Raw genomic sequence first — 14,585 nt, forward strand, 5'->3', positions numbered from 1 at the left:
TCCTAGTAACCCTGAGCGTGTTGACAAGATTCAGGAAGCATCACCACCGTCACACAACACAAGCAGTAGTCAGAAAGGGAATTGTCGGTGGTTGTCGGGGGCCAGATTTACATCAGCATGTGACAAGAGGTTGTGCATGCGTTGCAAGAAGCAGGAGCCAGAAGCTTCGTTGCAGAAAGCTTCAGGTGATTTAGCAGGGGTTTGGTGCCTTGCGATCGATTCGCAAGGTCAGAACACTGTAGGAGAGTAAGTTCCTTTGGGGAAGAGGTTTCCGATGTTTCTGGGTCTGACAGTGGCCACTATGGGGAATTGCACAATTAACACAGGTGCACTGAAATCGTATTGCGATCAAGTCCAAAAACCTATGCAAGGATAGCAACGGTAGTCTCAGGAGTGAAAGGACGCTGGAGTCAGCAGGTGGTGCTTGAATTTGCAGGCTCAGGGACTTGGTGGAGGTGCGTTTACGAGCACCTGTGAGGGCTCTGCTCAAAAGACTTGTGATTTGGGTGACATCCCAAATCAGGGCCTGAAGGGAAGTTCCAAAATTCCAGTGAGGTCTTTATGACTCTTTGATCACAAGTCACTGTAACAGGGTGACTGGTTTAGCAGGTCACCAACGGCTCACGCGGCATAGTGGTGATGTGGCAAGGTTGACGTGGACAGATGTGATGGATGAAGGATGCGAATGCTCATAACCTTATGTATTGTATTTTATACACCGTATGCTCAATTTTGAAATTAGGATAGAAAGACAGTTTAGGGCTTTTAGATTGGAAAATTTAAAAGAGGCAAGAAAGAGTTCTTGGGGGAGGCAAATAGGACATACAAGGCATACAAAGGGTGCATAAAGGACATTAAAATTAGATGTGTGGATGTTGTATTATGGCAAAGAATTGAGCGTTTTTTTTATTTTTTTATTTTTTTATTCTTTATTTTCCAATAGGTCTCCAAAACTTAATTTATTGATGCATGTAGCATCTAGCAAGATCTTCTGCAGTGAATGGGGGACCAGTGTAAGCAGGAATTGTTTTGGCATAGAATCATGATTGAATTTAGATTTAAAGAGAATTTAAAATAATTAAGCAAGACATTACCTGTTTTTTTTAATTATAAAGTTAAAGAGAGGATCTAACTATGTTATAATGTTGAAGAGCAAGGACCAACATTGAAATTGTAAAAATGATCAAAGAAGCAAAAAATACAATTGTAGATGTATTGGTTTTGTCAAAACCTAGTATCAACTGATTACAAATAACATGCAAAGGTGCATAGGGAATTGACTTAAAATAGAACATAATTATATGAAGTAAAAATAGCAAAATGTTCTGGACAAATTTGATGGTTGTGATAATTTCGTTAAATATTACACAAAAATTTAACCAAATAAAGAGTCCATTGATTGAAATTCGCAAACATACCAAATTTCTTAAATAATAATTTACAGTGAATGGAACATGAAATGTACGTATATATATACGGTCCATACTACAACATATATAAAAAAGATATTACATATATATATATATATATATATATATAAAGTTTGCATTTTAAAAATATTCATTAGAAATACCAAATTAATATTTGTAGCTTAAATTATACAGACTGTTTTGATTTTAATTTTATCTAATATAATAATTTATAGAAATACATAGATACATTAAAAAAACACACCCTACAATAGATTCGTGATTTTTTTTGATTTATTAGGTTTGCATTTACAAAGTCACAAATTAGATATAAAAAAATTGTATTTTATTTTATATTTCAAAATCTTTAGAAACTAGAATTTTATTTCTTAGACGTGGTGGATGATTTTAGATAGAAAAAAAAAAAAAAAAAATAACAGAACAATACCAATAGTGTACATCACTTTATTCTTAAAATTAAGAATTTAGAAAATTTTAAAAAATTAATTTTATAGATTTAAAAATAAATATATTAAAGTTTATTAAATTTAAAAAACTCTGTTTAAAAAAAACCAACCACATATTGCTAAAACACTTATTAAAAAAGGCTTAAAAATTGTAATTGAATTGTACAATGACTATTCTCTACTGTAAAGCGTGGCTTTAAAATGTTCTATTCACTTCAACTGTACCATAGTTTGATGGATCTATTTATAGTAAGTTGTACATTTATTTTTTGGATATTTTAGACAAAAAACCAATATCAGAATTTTCGAAATGATATATAATTGCAATTTATTACCACAAAGTTGCATAGAAATTAGAATTTTATCAAAGATATACTTAAGAATAAAATAATAAATTAGTACCAATAAAATAAAAATAAAAATAACGAACCCTGAATAGAAATTATGTTTTTAAGACTCCTTAGAATATTTTGAAATCTCTCTATGTAAATGTAACACAAAAGGAAGCATGGAGAATGTACACTAAAACAAAACACAAGTGACTACTTCTTGTGAGATATTACAACTTCAAAGAATTTAAATACTAGGTGATTGCAAAAATATTAAAATTATAATACACATTAAAAAAATAGTTAGAATATTTTATTAATTTATTTCGTATTTTTCAAAAGATTAACAAAATATTATCAAAAAGTATTATTTTCTATTATATCTTCTTACAATTAAAATATATTTTTTAACCACTCTTCAAAATAAGCCAAAAAACAAAAACCAGATAATATTAATTTCCACTATTTCCTCAAAAGAAAAGATAATAGGTACCAATTTTTGAATAAAATAATGCACCAGTAACTACCAAGATCTTTTACAACCATATATATATATATATATATACACACACATACATACTTGAATTACACACACACACACACACACACACATATATATATATATATATATATATGTATATATTCAGTGTTTTAAATGAAATAATTTGACAAAAAATGCAAATAAAAATTGAATCAAAATGATACAAAAATATGTGAAAAACTACAGATCAATAAAAACATATATATAAAAGATGGAAATTGGATTATTTTTAATTAATATTCATTTTTTATAATCATAATATAGATTTTACCAAAATAATAATAATTTTATTAGTAGTAAATAGAAATAATACTCTTTGAGGTTGATATTTTAATAATATTTGTATACAAATTTACAAGTAACAAGAACTAAGAAAAAAAAATCTTCCTAAAAGAATTTTTATCCTTTTTAATATTTTTAGTTTTTATAGATCTTTTGTATCAAGATTTATATTAAATCTTGGTGACGTATTTTACTTTTAAAATGATCTAATAATAATTAAAAAGAAAGTTTCATAATTTTTATCAAACAATGACTGACAGAAAGTTTCATTCTATATTTAAATAAAATACACATCAGATAATTTTTATAAAACATTTTCATCTATAGGATTGAAAACACCATCAATCTTAAAGAAAAACTAAAACATATAAAAAATATTTTAAATTTTTTGTTGGTGCTATTCTTTAAAAACCTAATATTATGATTTAAAACTTTTAGTATGTAAAAACTATGACCAATATGGGCTTTTGTAGAAATAATTGTAAATCAATAATCTGGTTGACAAAGGTTTGTCTAATGAAACAAAACACACTTTATTTACACTACTGTGATTACTTGGTATTATAAATTCTTATCTTTGTATGTTAAATCAACTTTTACTGTAATATTAACACTAAATATTTTCCTTCTAATATTAACACCTTTGATCAAAGCACCTAAGCCTAAATATATTTTAATATGATTCTTCACAAATTTATGTTTCTTTGTAATATATATATATATATATATATATATATATATATATATTTACATAAATTCACAAATTAATTATTTTATGAATCAACTGATTGTTAAAAAATTATTTAATTTGGTATCATTCAATAGATTTATTGAAGATGTATGTGTAATTTATGAAGGTAAATAAATTTCATATAAATTATATATATATATATCTATATATATATATATATATATATATATATATATATTTAAAAAAATAGTTTTAAAAAATAGTATATATTCTCAAAAAATGATATTAAAAAAAAAAAAAAACTTATGTGTTAATTCCACTATTATAATTAAGTTGTGATTGAGCACTATTTTGTTTTTAAATTTTTTGATAAATATATTAAGTAATACTTGTTAAATGATGTCTCTAGCTGATTTTAATATTTACTATCAATGTAACTTATTAGTATAAAATAGAATTTTAAGATTTAAATTTAGATACATTAATTATATATTGCTTCTCACACTCAAATGTAGATATTGTTAAAAATGTATATTAATTATCTTCTATAATAAAATAAAAAAATTAACATCTTTTAAAATCTTTAGAGTGTAAAACCAGTTTTTATAAATTTTAAAAAAATTATGTAGCCTTACAAAAAAAATTGTAGAATTTTAAAATTTATGATTTTATTTATTTATTTATTTATTTATTTTAAAATTCTAAGAACTTTCTACAATCCTTTAAAATCTTCTATAGTCCTTTGTAGCTTTTTCAAATCTTATCCATTTTTCTAAAATTTTCTATTAAATGTTTTAGTATCCAAAAGTTTCTTAAAATGTTTTCAGACTTCTAAGATATTGGATTCATTTCCAAATTTTGAGACAAGATGCGCTTAGTCTTTCCAATAGAAGTTTAAAGCAACTCAACTATTCTCTTTTTATTACTCTCATATCTAATAGTAAATCTAATTTTATATTTTTTATATTTTAGTTTGCTTTTTTAAGTTTCTCTTCTTTAAGTCTTTATGAAACATAAGAAAAAAAAACTTACCTTCAAAGTTATTCTGGGCTGATCTTGTTTGATGTGATTAAACTTTAAAAAGTTTGTGGCTAAAAGTAATGTATGCATTATCTTTGAGATAATTTTCAAAACTCTAATTTTTTTCATTCTACATAAAATTATGATTTTATTATAATATCTTAAAATATAAAATTACTATATTTTAAAAAAATATATATCATAAGATTTTATTGATTAATTTTGATTTGTATATTTTAATTTTAAAAATATAAAATTATTATATTTTAAAAATATATATATCATAAGATTTTATTGATTAATTTTGATTTGTATATTTTAATTTTAAAAATATAAATTAATTTTTTATATGTAGTAAAAAAATAAAGTAAATTTTATGTAATATGATTTTAAGCATAAATAGAATTATATACATATATTTTGTAAAGTATCCATCAAATATTTTTAATATATATAAACATATTATTTTATTTATATTAAATATTATATTTTATCTTTATATTATTGAAGTACATCTAAAAATAATTTCGATTCATGAAATTTTAAAATTTTATAACATATATATATATATATATATATATATATATATTTTTAATGATTTTTATTTACTTCATTTTTGAGCTTTTGAAGTTTATCTTTTAAAAAAATTCAAAGCTTATCAAATTATCATTTTTATTGATATGATTGTTGCAAAATTAATTTATTATTTTTATTAGAAGATTTTATTAGCTTTACTTCTATTAGTTTTTGTCATATATATATATATATATATATATATATATATATATATACCTAGATAAGAAGTGTTAGATAAAAGATACATATATGTAGATTTAATAATATCTTGTTGAAAAGCTTTTTAGAAGCTTTATAGGTACAAGTTTATATTTAGATGTGTTTGTAGTTGATTGGTAGGTTAGAAACTTAGCCAAACAATTGGACATGTATTGCACATATTGACGACTTGTCATACAAGTTGGCTATGTGGTGCACATAGAAAAAACTTATCTTATAAGTTAGACATATTTTAGAAGTTCTATAGAATATCACCACATAGTTCTTAGTTAGATAGTACATATAGAGGCAAAAATGAAGTCTTCTTTATTCTTGTCAATGCCTTTCTTATTTCTAAACTTATTTTAAAAGACTCTAGTTTTCTTGACTTTGGCAATAACTATTCTAGTTCAATATTATATCATCATTGAGTGATTATCTACTTTTTATAAGTGATATAAGAATGTATTGACCTTTGATTTTTTGAAATTTATGTCCTTGAGAGTTCGATAAGAATACTAATTTATTGTTCTTATTTTGTTCTAGAAGTGAGTGGATTACCCCCATTTCTTTTGTTGTGTTTTAAAGATTGCGGACTATCCACTTTTTAAACTAATATTTTTTTTTATTTTCTAATCTTGATTCTTTTCTTAAAAAAAATAAAATACTTTTTTTTGTTAAAAAAATTAGTTTATATCAAAGTTTATAAATTATCTTCCATTAATTTGACTTATAGATTTATTAAAGATGTTTATATAGATATAGAAAGAAAAATTATAGATATTATACTTAGCAAAAGTAAGAATAGATTTATAACTATTGTAGATCTTCATAAGCTTTTCAATATTCATAAGGTAGAAATTTTATGTATTAAAAATATCAACTATAAATATATTATTTTTACATCTTTAAAAAAATTAATAATAAAATTTAAAGTCTATGCTAAAAGATTATATTATTGAAAAAAGTAAATAAATTAAGTTTATAATTGAATCCAAGAAGTCTTACTACCAAAAATATAAGAAAAGAAATGATAAGTATACCAAAGAAGTTTGATAGAACAAGATCAAAATTTCAAGGATTTCCATAAGTTAAGATTTATTTACAATTATTGTGATAATATGAGTAAGTAGAAGTAGATAAAAGTAATGAAATTTGATAATAACTTATACAAAAACTTTTTAGAAGCTTTATAGATACAACTTTGACTTTTTGTATGTCTATAGGTAATTGATAGGGTAAAAACTTGACCAACAAGCTGGCTACATGTTACATATGTTGGTGACTTGTGGTATAAAGTAGACATGTGGTATACATATAGAAAACTTGGCTTATAAGTTGGATACATGTTCTATGAGTTGGACACATATTGGAGGTCTTATAGAATATTGCCACGTAGCTTTTAGTTAGAGAATATATATAAAAATAATAATGAGACCTTCTTCATTTTTGTCAATTCTTTTTTATTTTTAGTCTAATTTCAAGAATCTTTAGTTTTTTTGACTTTTAGTAATAGCCATTCTAATTTCTTTTAAATATATATCTTTAGTTATTTTTTTTCTATCATCTTTTTTTGGAAAATATTTCACTTGTTTATTTATATTCATTGAATATTTTTCCTTAATAGCTTCATTCCTCCTAATATCTTGATGGATTTACTCAAGTTAGATTCATAAAAGTATTTTTATTTAAAATTTCTTTCTCTTGGTTTGTATCCTTGATGAAAAAAGATTTATAATTCTTGAAAGTATTTTTGGCTATATTTAGAAAAAATGATCTAAAAAAGATAATAATGATCAAACTCCTATTTTAAAAATAAAAATTATGTTTAGCTACTATATATATTACTGAATTCTAAAACATTGTTTGTGATGTGGATTAAAATGACATAATCTTTATCAATCAATTTTGATATGAGTTGAAAAATAATGTCCAAGACTTATTGTTAATAATGCAAAAATTATATTCATTCAAATAATTTATTACTTAAGCCATTGCATGCAATAATTAAATTTTTAAAAGATGTCAAGAAGAAAGTTTTTATTGAAGAAGTAGAATTTAAGTTATAGCAAAAATTTCTAAGTTTTCAAAAACTCATTCATCAAAGCCAAAATCTATTCAAATTGATAGTATATTTTAAACCTCTCACATAGTAAGAAAAAATTTAATAATGTCAAAAAGATTTATTTCTATATTGTGAAAAATCTAAGCACAGTACTCAATATAGTCCAAAAAAATAACAAAATCATAAAATGAAAAATATAGTTGCCAAAGAAGACTTTGTATTAGAAAACAAGTTTCTCTAACTATAATAAGGATTGTGCGGCTGAGATCTTGTATAACATCTAGCAAAGATCATTTTTTTTTTTTTCAAATATTTTACTTTGCTATACAATAGATGTTTTTTAGGACCAAAAAATTGCAAAGTTCATACCTTGTTAGATTTAAAAGCTTCAACTTATTTTTATAGATATAAATTTTTTAAAAATATATAAAATATATTTAGTGAAAAAAACTAAGCTTATGCATGTAAAAATCATATTGGTTGTTAGTGGTCTTTTTAAGATATTATCTATGAAACTATTCTTTTATATGTAATAATTATTGATTATAATATCTTAGTAATATTTAATATTATTAGATCTTTTATTAATCTAATTATTTTAAGATTATTATAGCTAAAGAAATTAAATTCTTAAATTGATTAGATTTCTTATAATCTTGATTTCTTCCATAGCCTAATATAGACCTATATTAAAAATTAAAAATTTAATACATCTAAATCTTTATTTGATAGATTGATATAAGAACATTCATGCATGCTACAAAAGTAGGTGTATTTTATGCTATTTATGCTACATCCATTTTTGATGGTGAAAAGACTTCAAGTGATTTTCTAAGAGAGTATCAAGATTAATAAGATTTTTTTGAAAAGAAGAATATAAATATTCTTTTAGAGTATTATCCTTATGATTGCTCAATTAATCTTGAAGAAGGAGCTCAACTACCATTTAGGCTAATCTATAGCTTATTTTAAAATAAATTGGTTGCATTCAAAGAATACATTTATAAGAACCTATCTAAGAATTTTACATGCCATTTTAAATCTCAAATAAAAACTCCTATTTTGTTTGTAAAGATAAAAGTTAAATCACTATGGATATATGTGGATTATTAAGAACTAAACAAAATTACTATAAAAAATAGATAACTTTTATTTTTGATTTCAAGTCATTTTAATTAATTGAATTAAGTAAAGATTTATATCAAAATAGATCTACAAAGAGCATACTATATAGTATGCATCAAAGAAAGAAAGAAATAAAAGACTATTTTTTGAATCAAGTATGAGCATTTCAAATATAATGTCATGCTTTTTGGACTCATAAATACACAAGCTATTTTTCAACATCTTACGAATGATGTATTTAAATGATTTTATTATCTATTATCTAGATGAAATTTTAATCTACTCCAAGTATACAAAAAAATATGAATTTCATATTTGTAGTATATTACAAAAACTTAAAAATATAGGACTATATGGCAAGATAGAAAAGTATGTATTTCACACAAATAAAGTTGATTTCATAAGAGATATCATTTCAAATGATAGCTTAATAATGGATCTAAAGAAATTTCAAACTATTATAGATTAGGACATTTTAAAAATAATAAAAAACATATCATATTTTTTAAGATTTATTATTGAATCTTTGAGAAGAATTTTTTTAAAATTGTAGCTCTATTTTTATATTTGACTTATCAAGATAAACTTAAGTAGAATAAAAAAGCTAAAGCAGTATTTGAAGCTTCAAAGATAAATATTATTTGTATATTAATCTTGTATTGCGTTGACTTTTTTTAAATATTTTTTATAAAAATTAACACATTTGAATTTTCTTTGAGTGCTATATTGTCACAAATGAAAGTAGATGACAAACTTCATTTTAATGATTTTTATTCAAGAAGAATTTTAGTAACCAAGATCAACTATAAGATTCATAATATTTTTTTTTTACAATTTTAGATTCATTTATATATATATATATATAAATATATATTTTTAATTATATATATATATATAAATATATATTTAAAATTATATATATATATAATAATTATATTAGAAGAATTAATATATAAATGGAATTTTTTATTTATAAGGTAAAAAAACAACTAAGCTTTTTCTTGATAATATTTATTATTATCATGAATTACCAAAGGATTTTATTTTGAATAAAAGGAATTAATTTAAATCAAGGTTTTGGAGAACCCTCTTCAAGATTTTAAAAGTAGATACAAAATTATATTTGGCTTTTAATCTTCAAATTGATAGATAAATAAAATGGATGAATTAAGTTTTACAATAATATTTAAGATATACCATTAATTACCATTAAGATGATTAGACAACTCTTTTGTTATTTGCAAAGTTTGTTAATAACAATACAATATATTCTTTTATTCAATAAAAACTTTTTTATACTAATTATAGTTATTATCTATGATTTGATACTTTTAACTTTTCAAAAGTTGATAATCATTCAATAGAGATTTGATAATTTGTTTATCAAAGCCACATATAACAATGAAGGTACAATTTAAAGAAGCTCAAAAGTGACAAAAGATTAATGTAGATGCTTATTGCTAGGAACAACTTGAATTCCATGAAGGCAATAAGATTTGATTATTTTATTGTAATATTAAGATTAGTTGATTTTGTGATAAGTTTTATTATTGTAGACTTGGAATATTTTTTATTTATAAATAAATCAATCTAATTGTATATTAATTATATCTATAAAAATTTATGAAGATCCATCTTATATTATGTGTCTCTTCATAAGCCATATAAGACATTGGACATACTAAAAGAAGAAAAATGGTTTTTCTTTTTAAGAAGATGAAAAATTAACAACCAATTGATTTAAGTTAAAAACTATTGTATATTGAGTTATGAAAAAAAACATTAAAATTATCACAACCTTTATAATGATGTAATAGAAATGAAGAATCTCAAGAACAATATGTATTTTTTTTAAATAGATAGAAAGATTCAATGTATTTGGTATATCGATGTCATAAGAGACTCTTGATGTTTGGTCATATTATTGGAAGTAGAAACCACTCTTAATGGTATTTCAAATATTTTATAAGATAGAAGTTACACATGCCTCAATAATAGTCAAATATCAAGGTAGTCTTTACATCCTAATATGAAATACTATTGATAGTTGAAACAACCTATTAATTTCCTTCAAAAGGAACAAAGATTAAAGTATGTAGCAAATAATTTTTTTCACATCTTAGGCTTTCTCAACATGTAATTATTTTTTATTGTAGAACTTGTTCTTAGAAAAGAGAAGAAAATAATGCCAGAGACATACATAATTATCAAGATAAGAAATCTTAAGTAGAAAATAAATAAAGGTAGATTAAATAATATCTTATAGAAAATATTTTTAAAAGCTTCATAAATGTAAATTTGACTTTAAACAAATTTGTAGTTGATTATAAGGTTAGAAACTTGATTAACAAATTGAACACATATTGCACATGTTTGTAACTTGTGATTCAAGTTGGTCATGTGGTACACATGGAAGAAACTTGCCTTGCAATTTAGATACGTGTCTTGTAAGTTAGACATATATTGAAGGATCTATAAAATGTCACCATGTAGCTTCTAATTACATAGTATATATGGAGATAAGAATAAAGCCTTTTGCAGTCTTATTAATGCCTTTTTTATCTTTAATTTTTTTTTCAGAGACTTTGATTTTTTTTATCTTTGACAATAGTCATTCTAGTTTAATATATACCATCTTCAAGTGACTATATATTCCTTTTGAGTGATACAAGAGTTTATTAACCTTTGGTTCTTTAAAACTCATGTCTTTGATATTTTTTTTAAAAAAAATAATAAATATATATATTTATATATTTTAAGTTTTTACCTAATGAATGTATATTTTTTTCTTCTCATATTGGATAAATCTATTTTATTTTTCTTAACATAAATATTAATTTTCTATCACAATACTAATAAGCCTAAAAAAGAATATATTAAAATCTGAAATATGAATTTAAAGACAAGAAAAATTATGAATTTTATTGATATATATATATATATATATATATATATATATTAAATAAAACTAATTTTAATAATATTATAGTAATTTTTTTAATTTTATTATTTTTAGCTTAGATGTATTTTATGAATAATACCTAATAGTTAGCATGTATTGTAAAATAAATTTAAAAACTTCAATCACTTAATCAATAAATTTAAGAATTAAATAAATTTTTGATGTATCAAATATATCAAACATTTAAATTTTGTAAAAACTACTTACTATAAGAAAAGATAAAATATTTTTTTGCTATAAAAATAGAATTTTATAATCTTGTTAATGGAAAAACATTTAGAATCTTGAATTAATTAGTATCTAATGTATTAATTTTTAAAAATTAATTTTAAATAATTAAATTTCTATATAAAAATTAAATTATATATATATATTTAATTATTAATATTGATTTTATAAAAAAGTTAAATTTTAGATTTAGATTTTTAAATTTTTTTAATGCATTATTTTATAATGTATACATTAAAATTTTAAAATCAATATATATATATATATATTGATTTTAGAATGTAATATTTATAAGACTGTATTACACAAGCTACCAACATATGTAACACTTGGCTAACTTGTTAACAAAGTTTCTAATCTTTAAATATGTGTAAGGTCAAAATCATATCTATAAAGCTTTTAGAAAGCTTCTTTAAAAGGTATTATGAAATTAATCTATTTTTACTTACTTTTATTTAATCATATAGGTAATTATTGGAGTAAATATGTATGTTTGTGGCAATAGTTTAAATGCAAGATCAAAGAATTTTGTTAGTAGAGCAAGTTCATAAAGAGCTTGGACATTTTGATATACACATAGAAATTTCTATGTTATGCAACCAATATTGGTAGACTAATTGATATCAAGAGATTGGTAAATATATTTCTTATTATAAAGTGTGTAATCAGATGACCTTGACATTTAGACTCAATATTAAAAAAAAAAAAAAAAAAAAAAAAAAACTTTAAGAAAATTATGTCCATAGATATAGAGAATATACATATTATTCAACATCATGTTACTTTGAAATATGCTTGTATTTTGAGTAGAGATTATCAACTTCAATTAAGGAGATTTTCTAAAAAAGATATATATATCTATATATATATATATATATATATATATTTATTTATTTGGAACATGAGATACTTACAACACTTATTATTAAGCCAAAGCTCATAATTCTTTGTATCAAGGATGTATTGTCTAGTGGTATTTTATTACTTGAAGAGGACAAGAGAATTAAGAGTATTTGAAGAATTGTTTACCTTATCATCTTCATATTGATGATTTTTTACATCATAGATTCATAGTTGTACAAAATGGCCTCTTTTATTTTGTGTGCAGTGAAAAGAAAGGAGCTACTACTATATTATTGTGTGACAAGTGCCAACATAGGTAGCATGTAGTATGCTTCACTTCACCTCGTTTGATTCTTTCTTTACAAGATTGGATTTGTCCTTATTTTGAGCAGCCTTCTAACTATGCCTCATCTATTGACAAGTATTTATAACTCTTTCTTTCAGGTTTTTAACATGCTTTTATGATTTCACTACCACAACATTGATTTTATTATACATAGATTTTGCAACAACATTATTGGGGGATTCATCTTTGACGATGTATATGTTGTTATTCTATTTAATTTCTAGGGCTTCTAAATAGATAAAAAAAGATACATGAGAGTGTATTTGTTATTTATTGTTAATTGATTTTTATTTGTATATTTGGTAATGATTTTTGTCACTCAATCAGTTATATATGAGAATCTTTATTTATACAAAAAATATATAAAAATATTATATTATCCTGCTTTGAATTATCTCATTTTATTTATTATATTAAGATAATATTATTTATACTTTCATATATTTAAATATATAAGTTAGATCTCAAAATAATATTTTTTAAATTATTTTTAATGATTCATACAAATATTATTTTTTTATTTAATTTTTGACTTTTTATTTTATTCTTAAAAATATTTAATATATATATGAGTAATAATTTAATATAAATATATAATTAAAAGATTAATATTTTAATAATTTAATAAACTAATATACTCTAAATTTTTAATTTTATTTTAAAATCTTAGTTTTATAATTTGAATAAAAATATTTTAGAATATTTATTTTAAAATTTATATTTTATATGCTTGATTATAATTTTTAATTAATATTCTCAAATTATATAACATGAGATTTGTTTTAACAATTATTAATTTAACTATCAAAGAGCATCAATTGCAAACTTTAGTATCCATATCACATATATGTTAATGGTCTAGTAGTTTAGAATGTGATCAAATTCTATTAAAAATTTGGTCAAGATTTAGTATTTGATTCCAAAAACTTTTGGATGGTGTTATTTTCTATCAAATTCCAACCTATAATACAACTTAATTGTACTAACTTATGACAAATTCAATTGGTTAAAGACTTAACTTTATGTATAAAGAATCTTATACAAATCTTTAGTTATAATCCAAATTGCATATAATATTATTTTAAATAAAATATAAAAAAATAAATATGATAAATTAATATAAAGAAATATATGTAAAATGCAAAGAATTATACTTATATCAATAAATAAATAATAATAGTTGTAGTACAAGTATGCAACAAAGAAAAATTACTTTTTATGTTCTTAGTCTTATTTCAAGAGTCTCAAATCCTCTTGTCTTTGGCAATAGTCATTCTAGTTTCAATATTGTGTTATTTTTGAATGAATATCTATTCTTTTTGAATGACACAAGAATATATTGAGGTTTCATTTGACTATGATATTTGTCTTTAATACATAGTTATATTATTTTAATTTATATATTACATACCTAAATTATTATGTATAGTATATTTTTTATAATATAATACATATTGTAATTTTTATTTAAAGAATCTTAACCATTTCTTAAAATAAAAAATA

Source organism: Physcomitrium patens, chromosome 25 (assembly GCF_059467195.1).
Source record: "Physcomitrium patens ecotype Gransden chromosome 25, ASM5946719v1, whole genome shotgun sequence".
NCBI lineage: Eukaryota > Viridiplantae > Streptophyta > Bryopsida > Funariales > Funariaceae > Physcomitrium > Physcomitrium patens.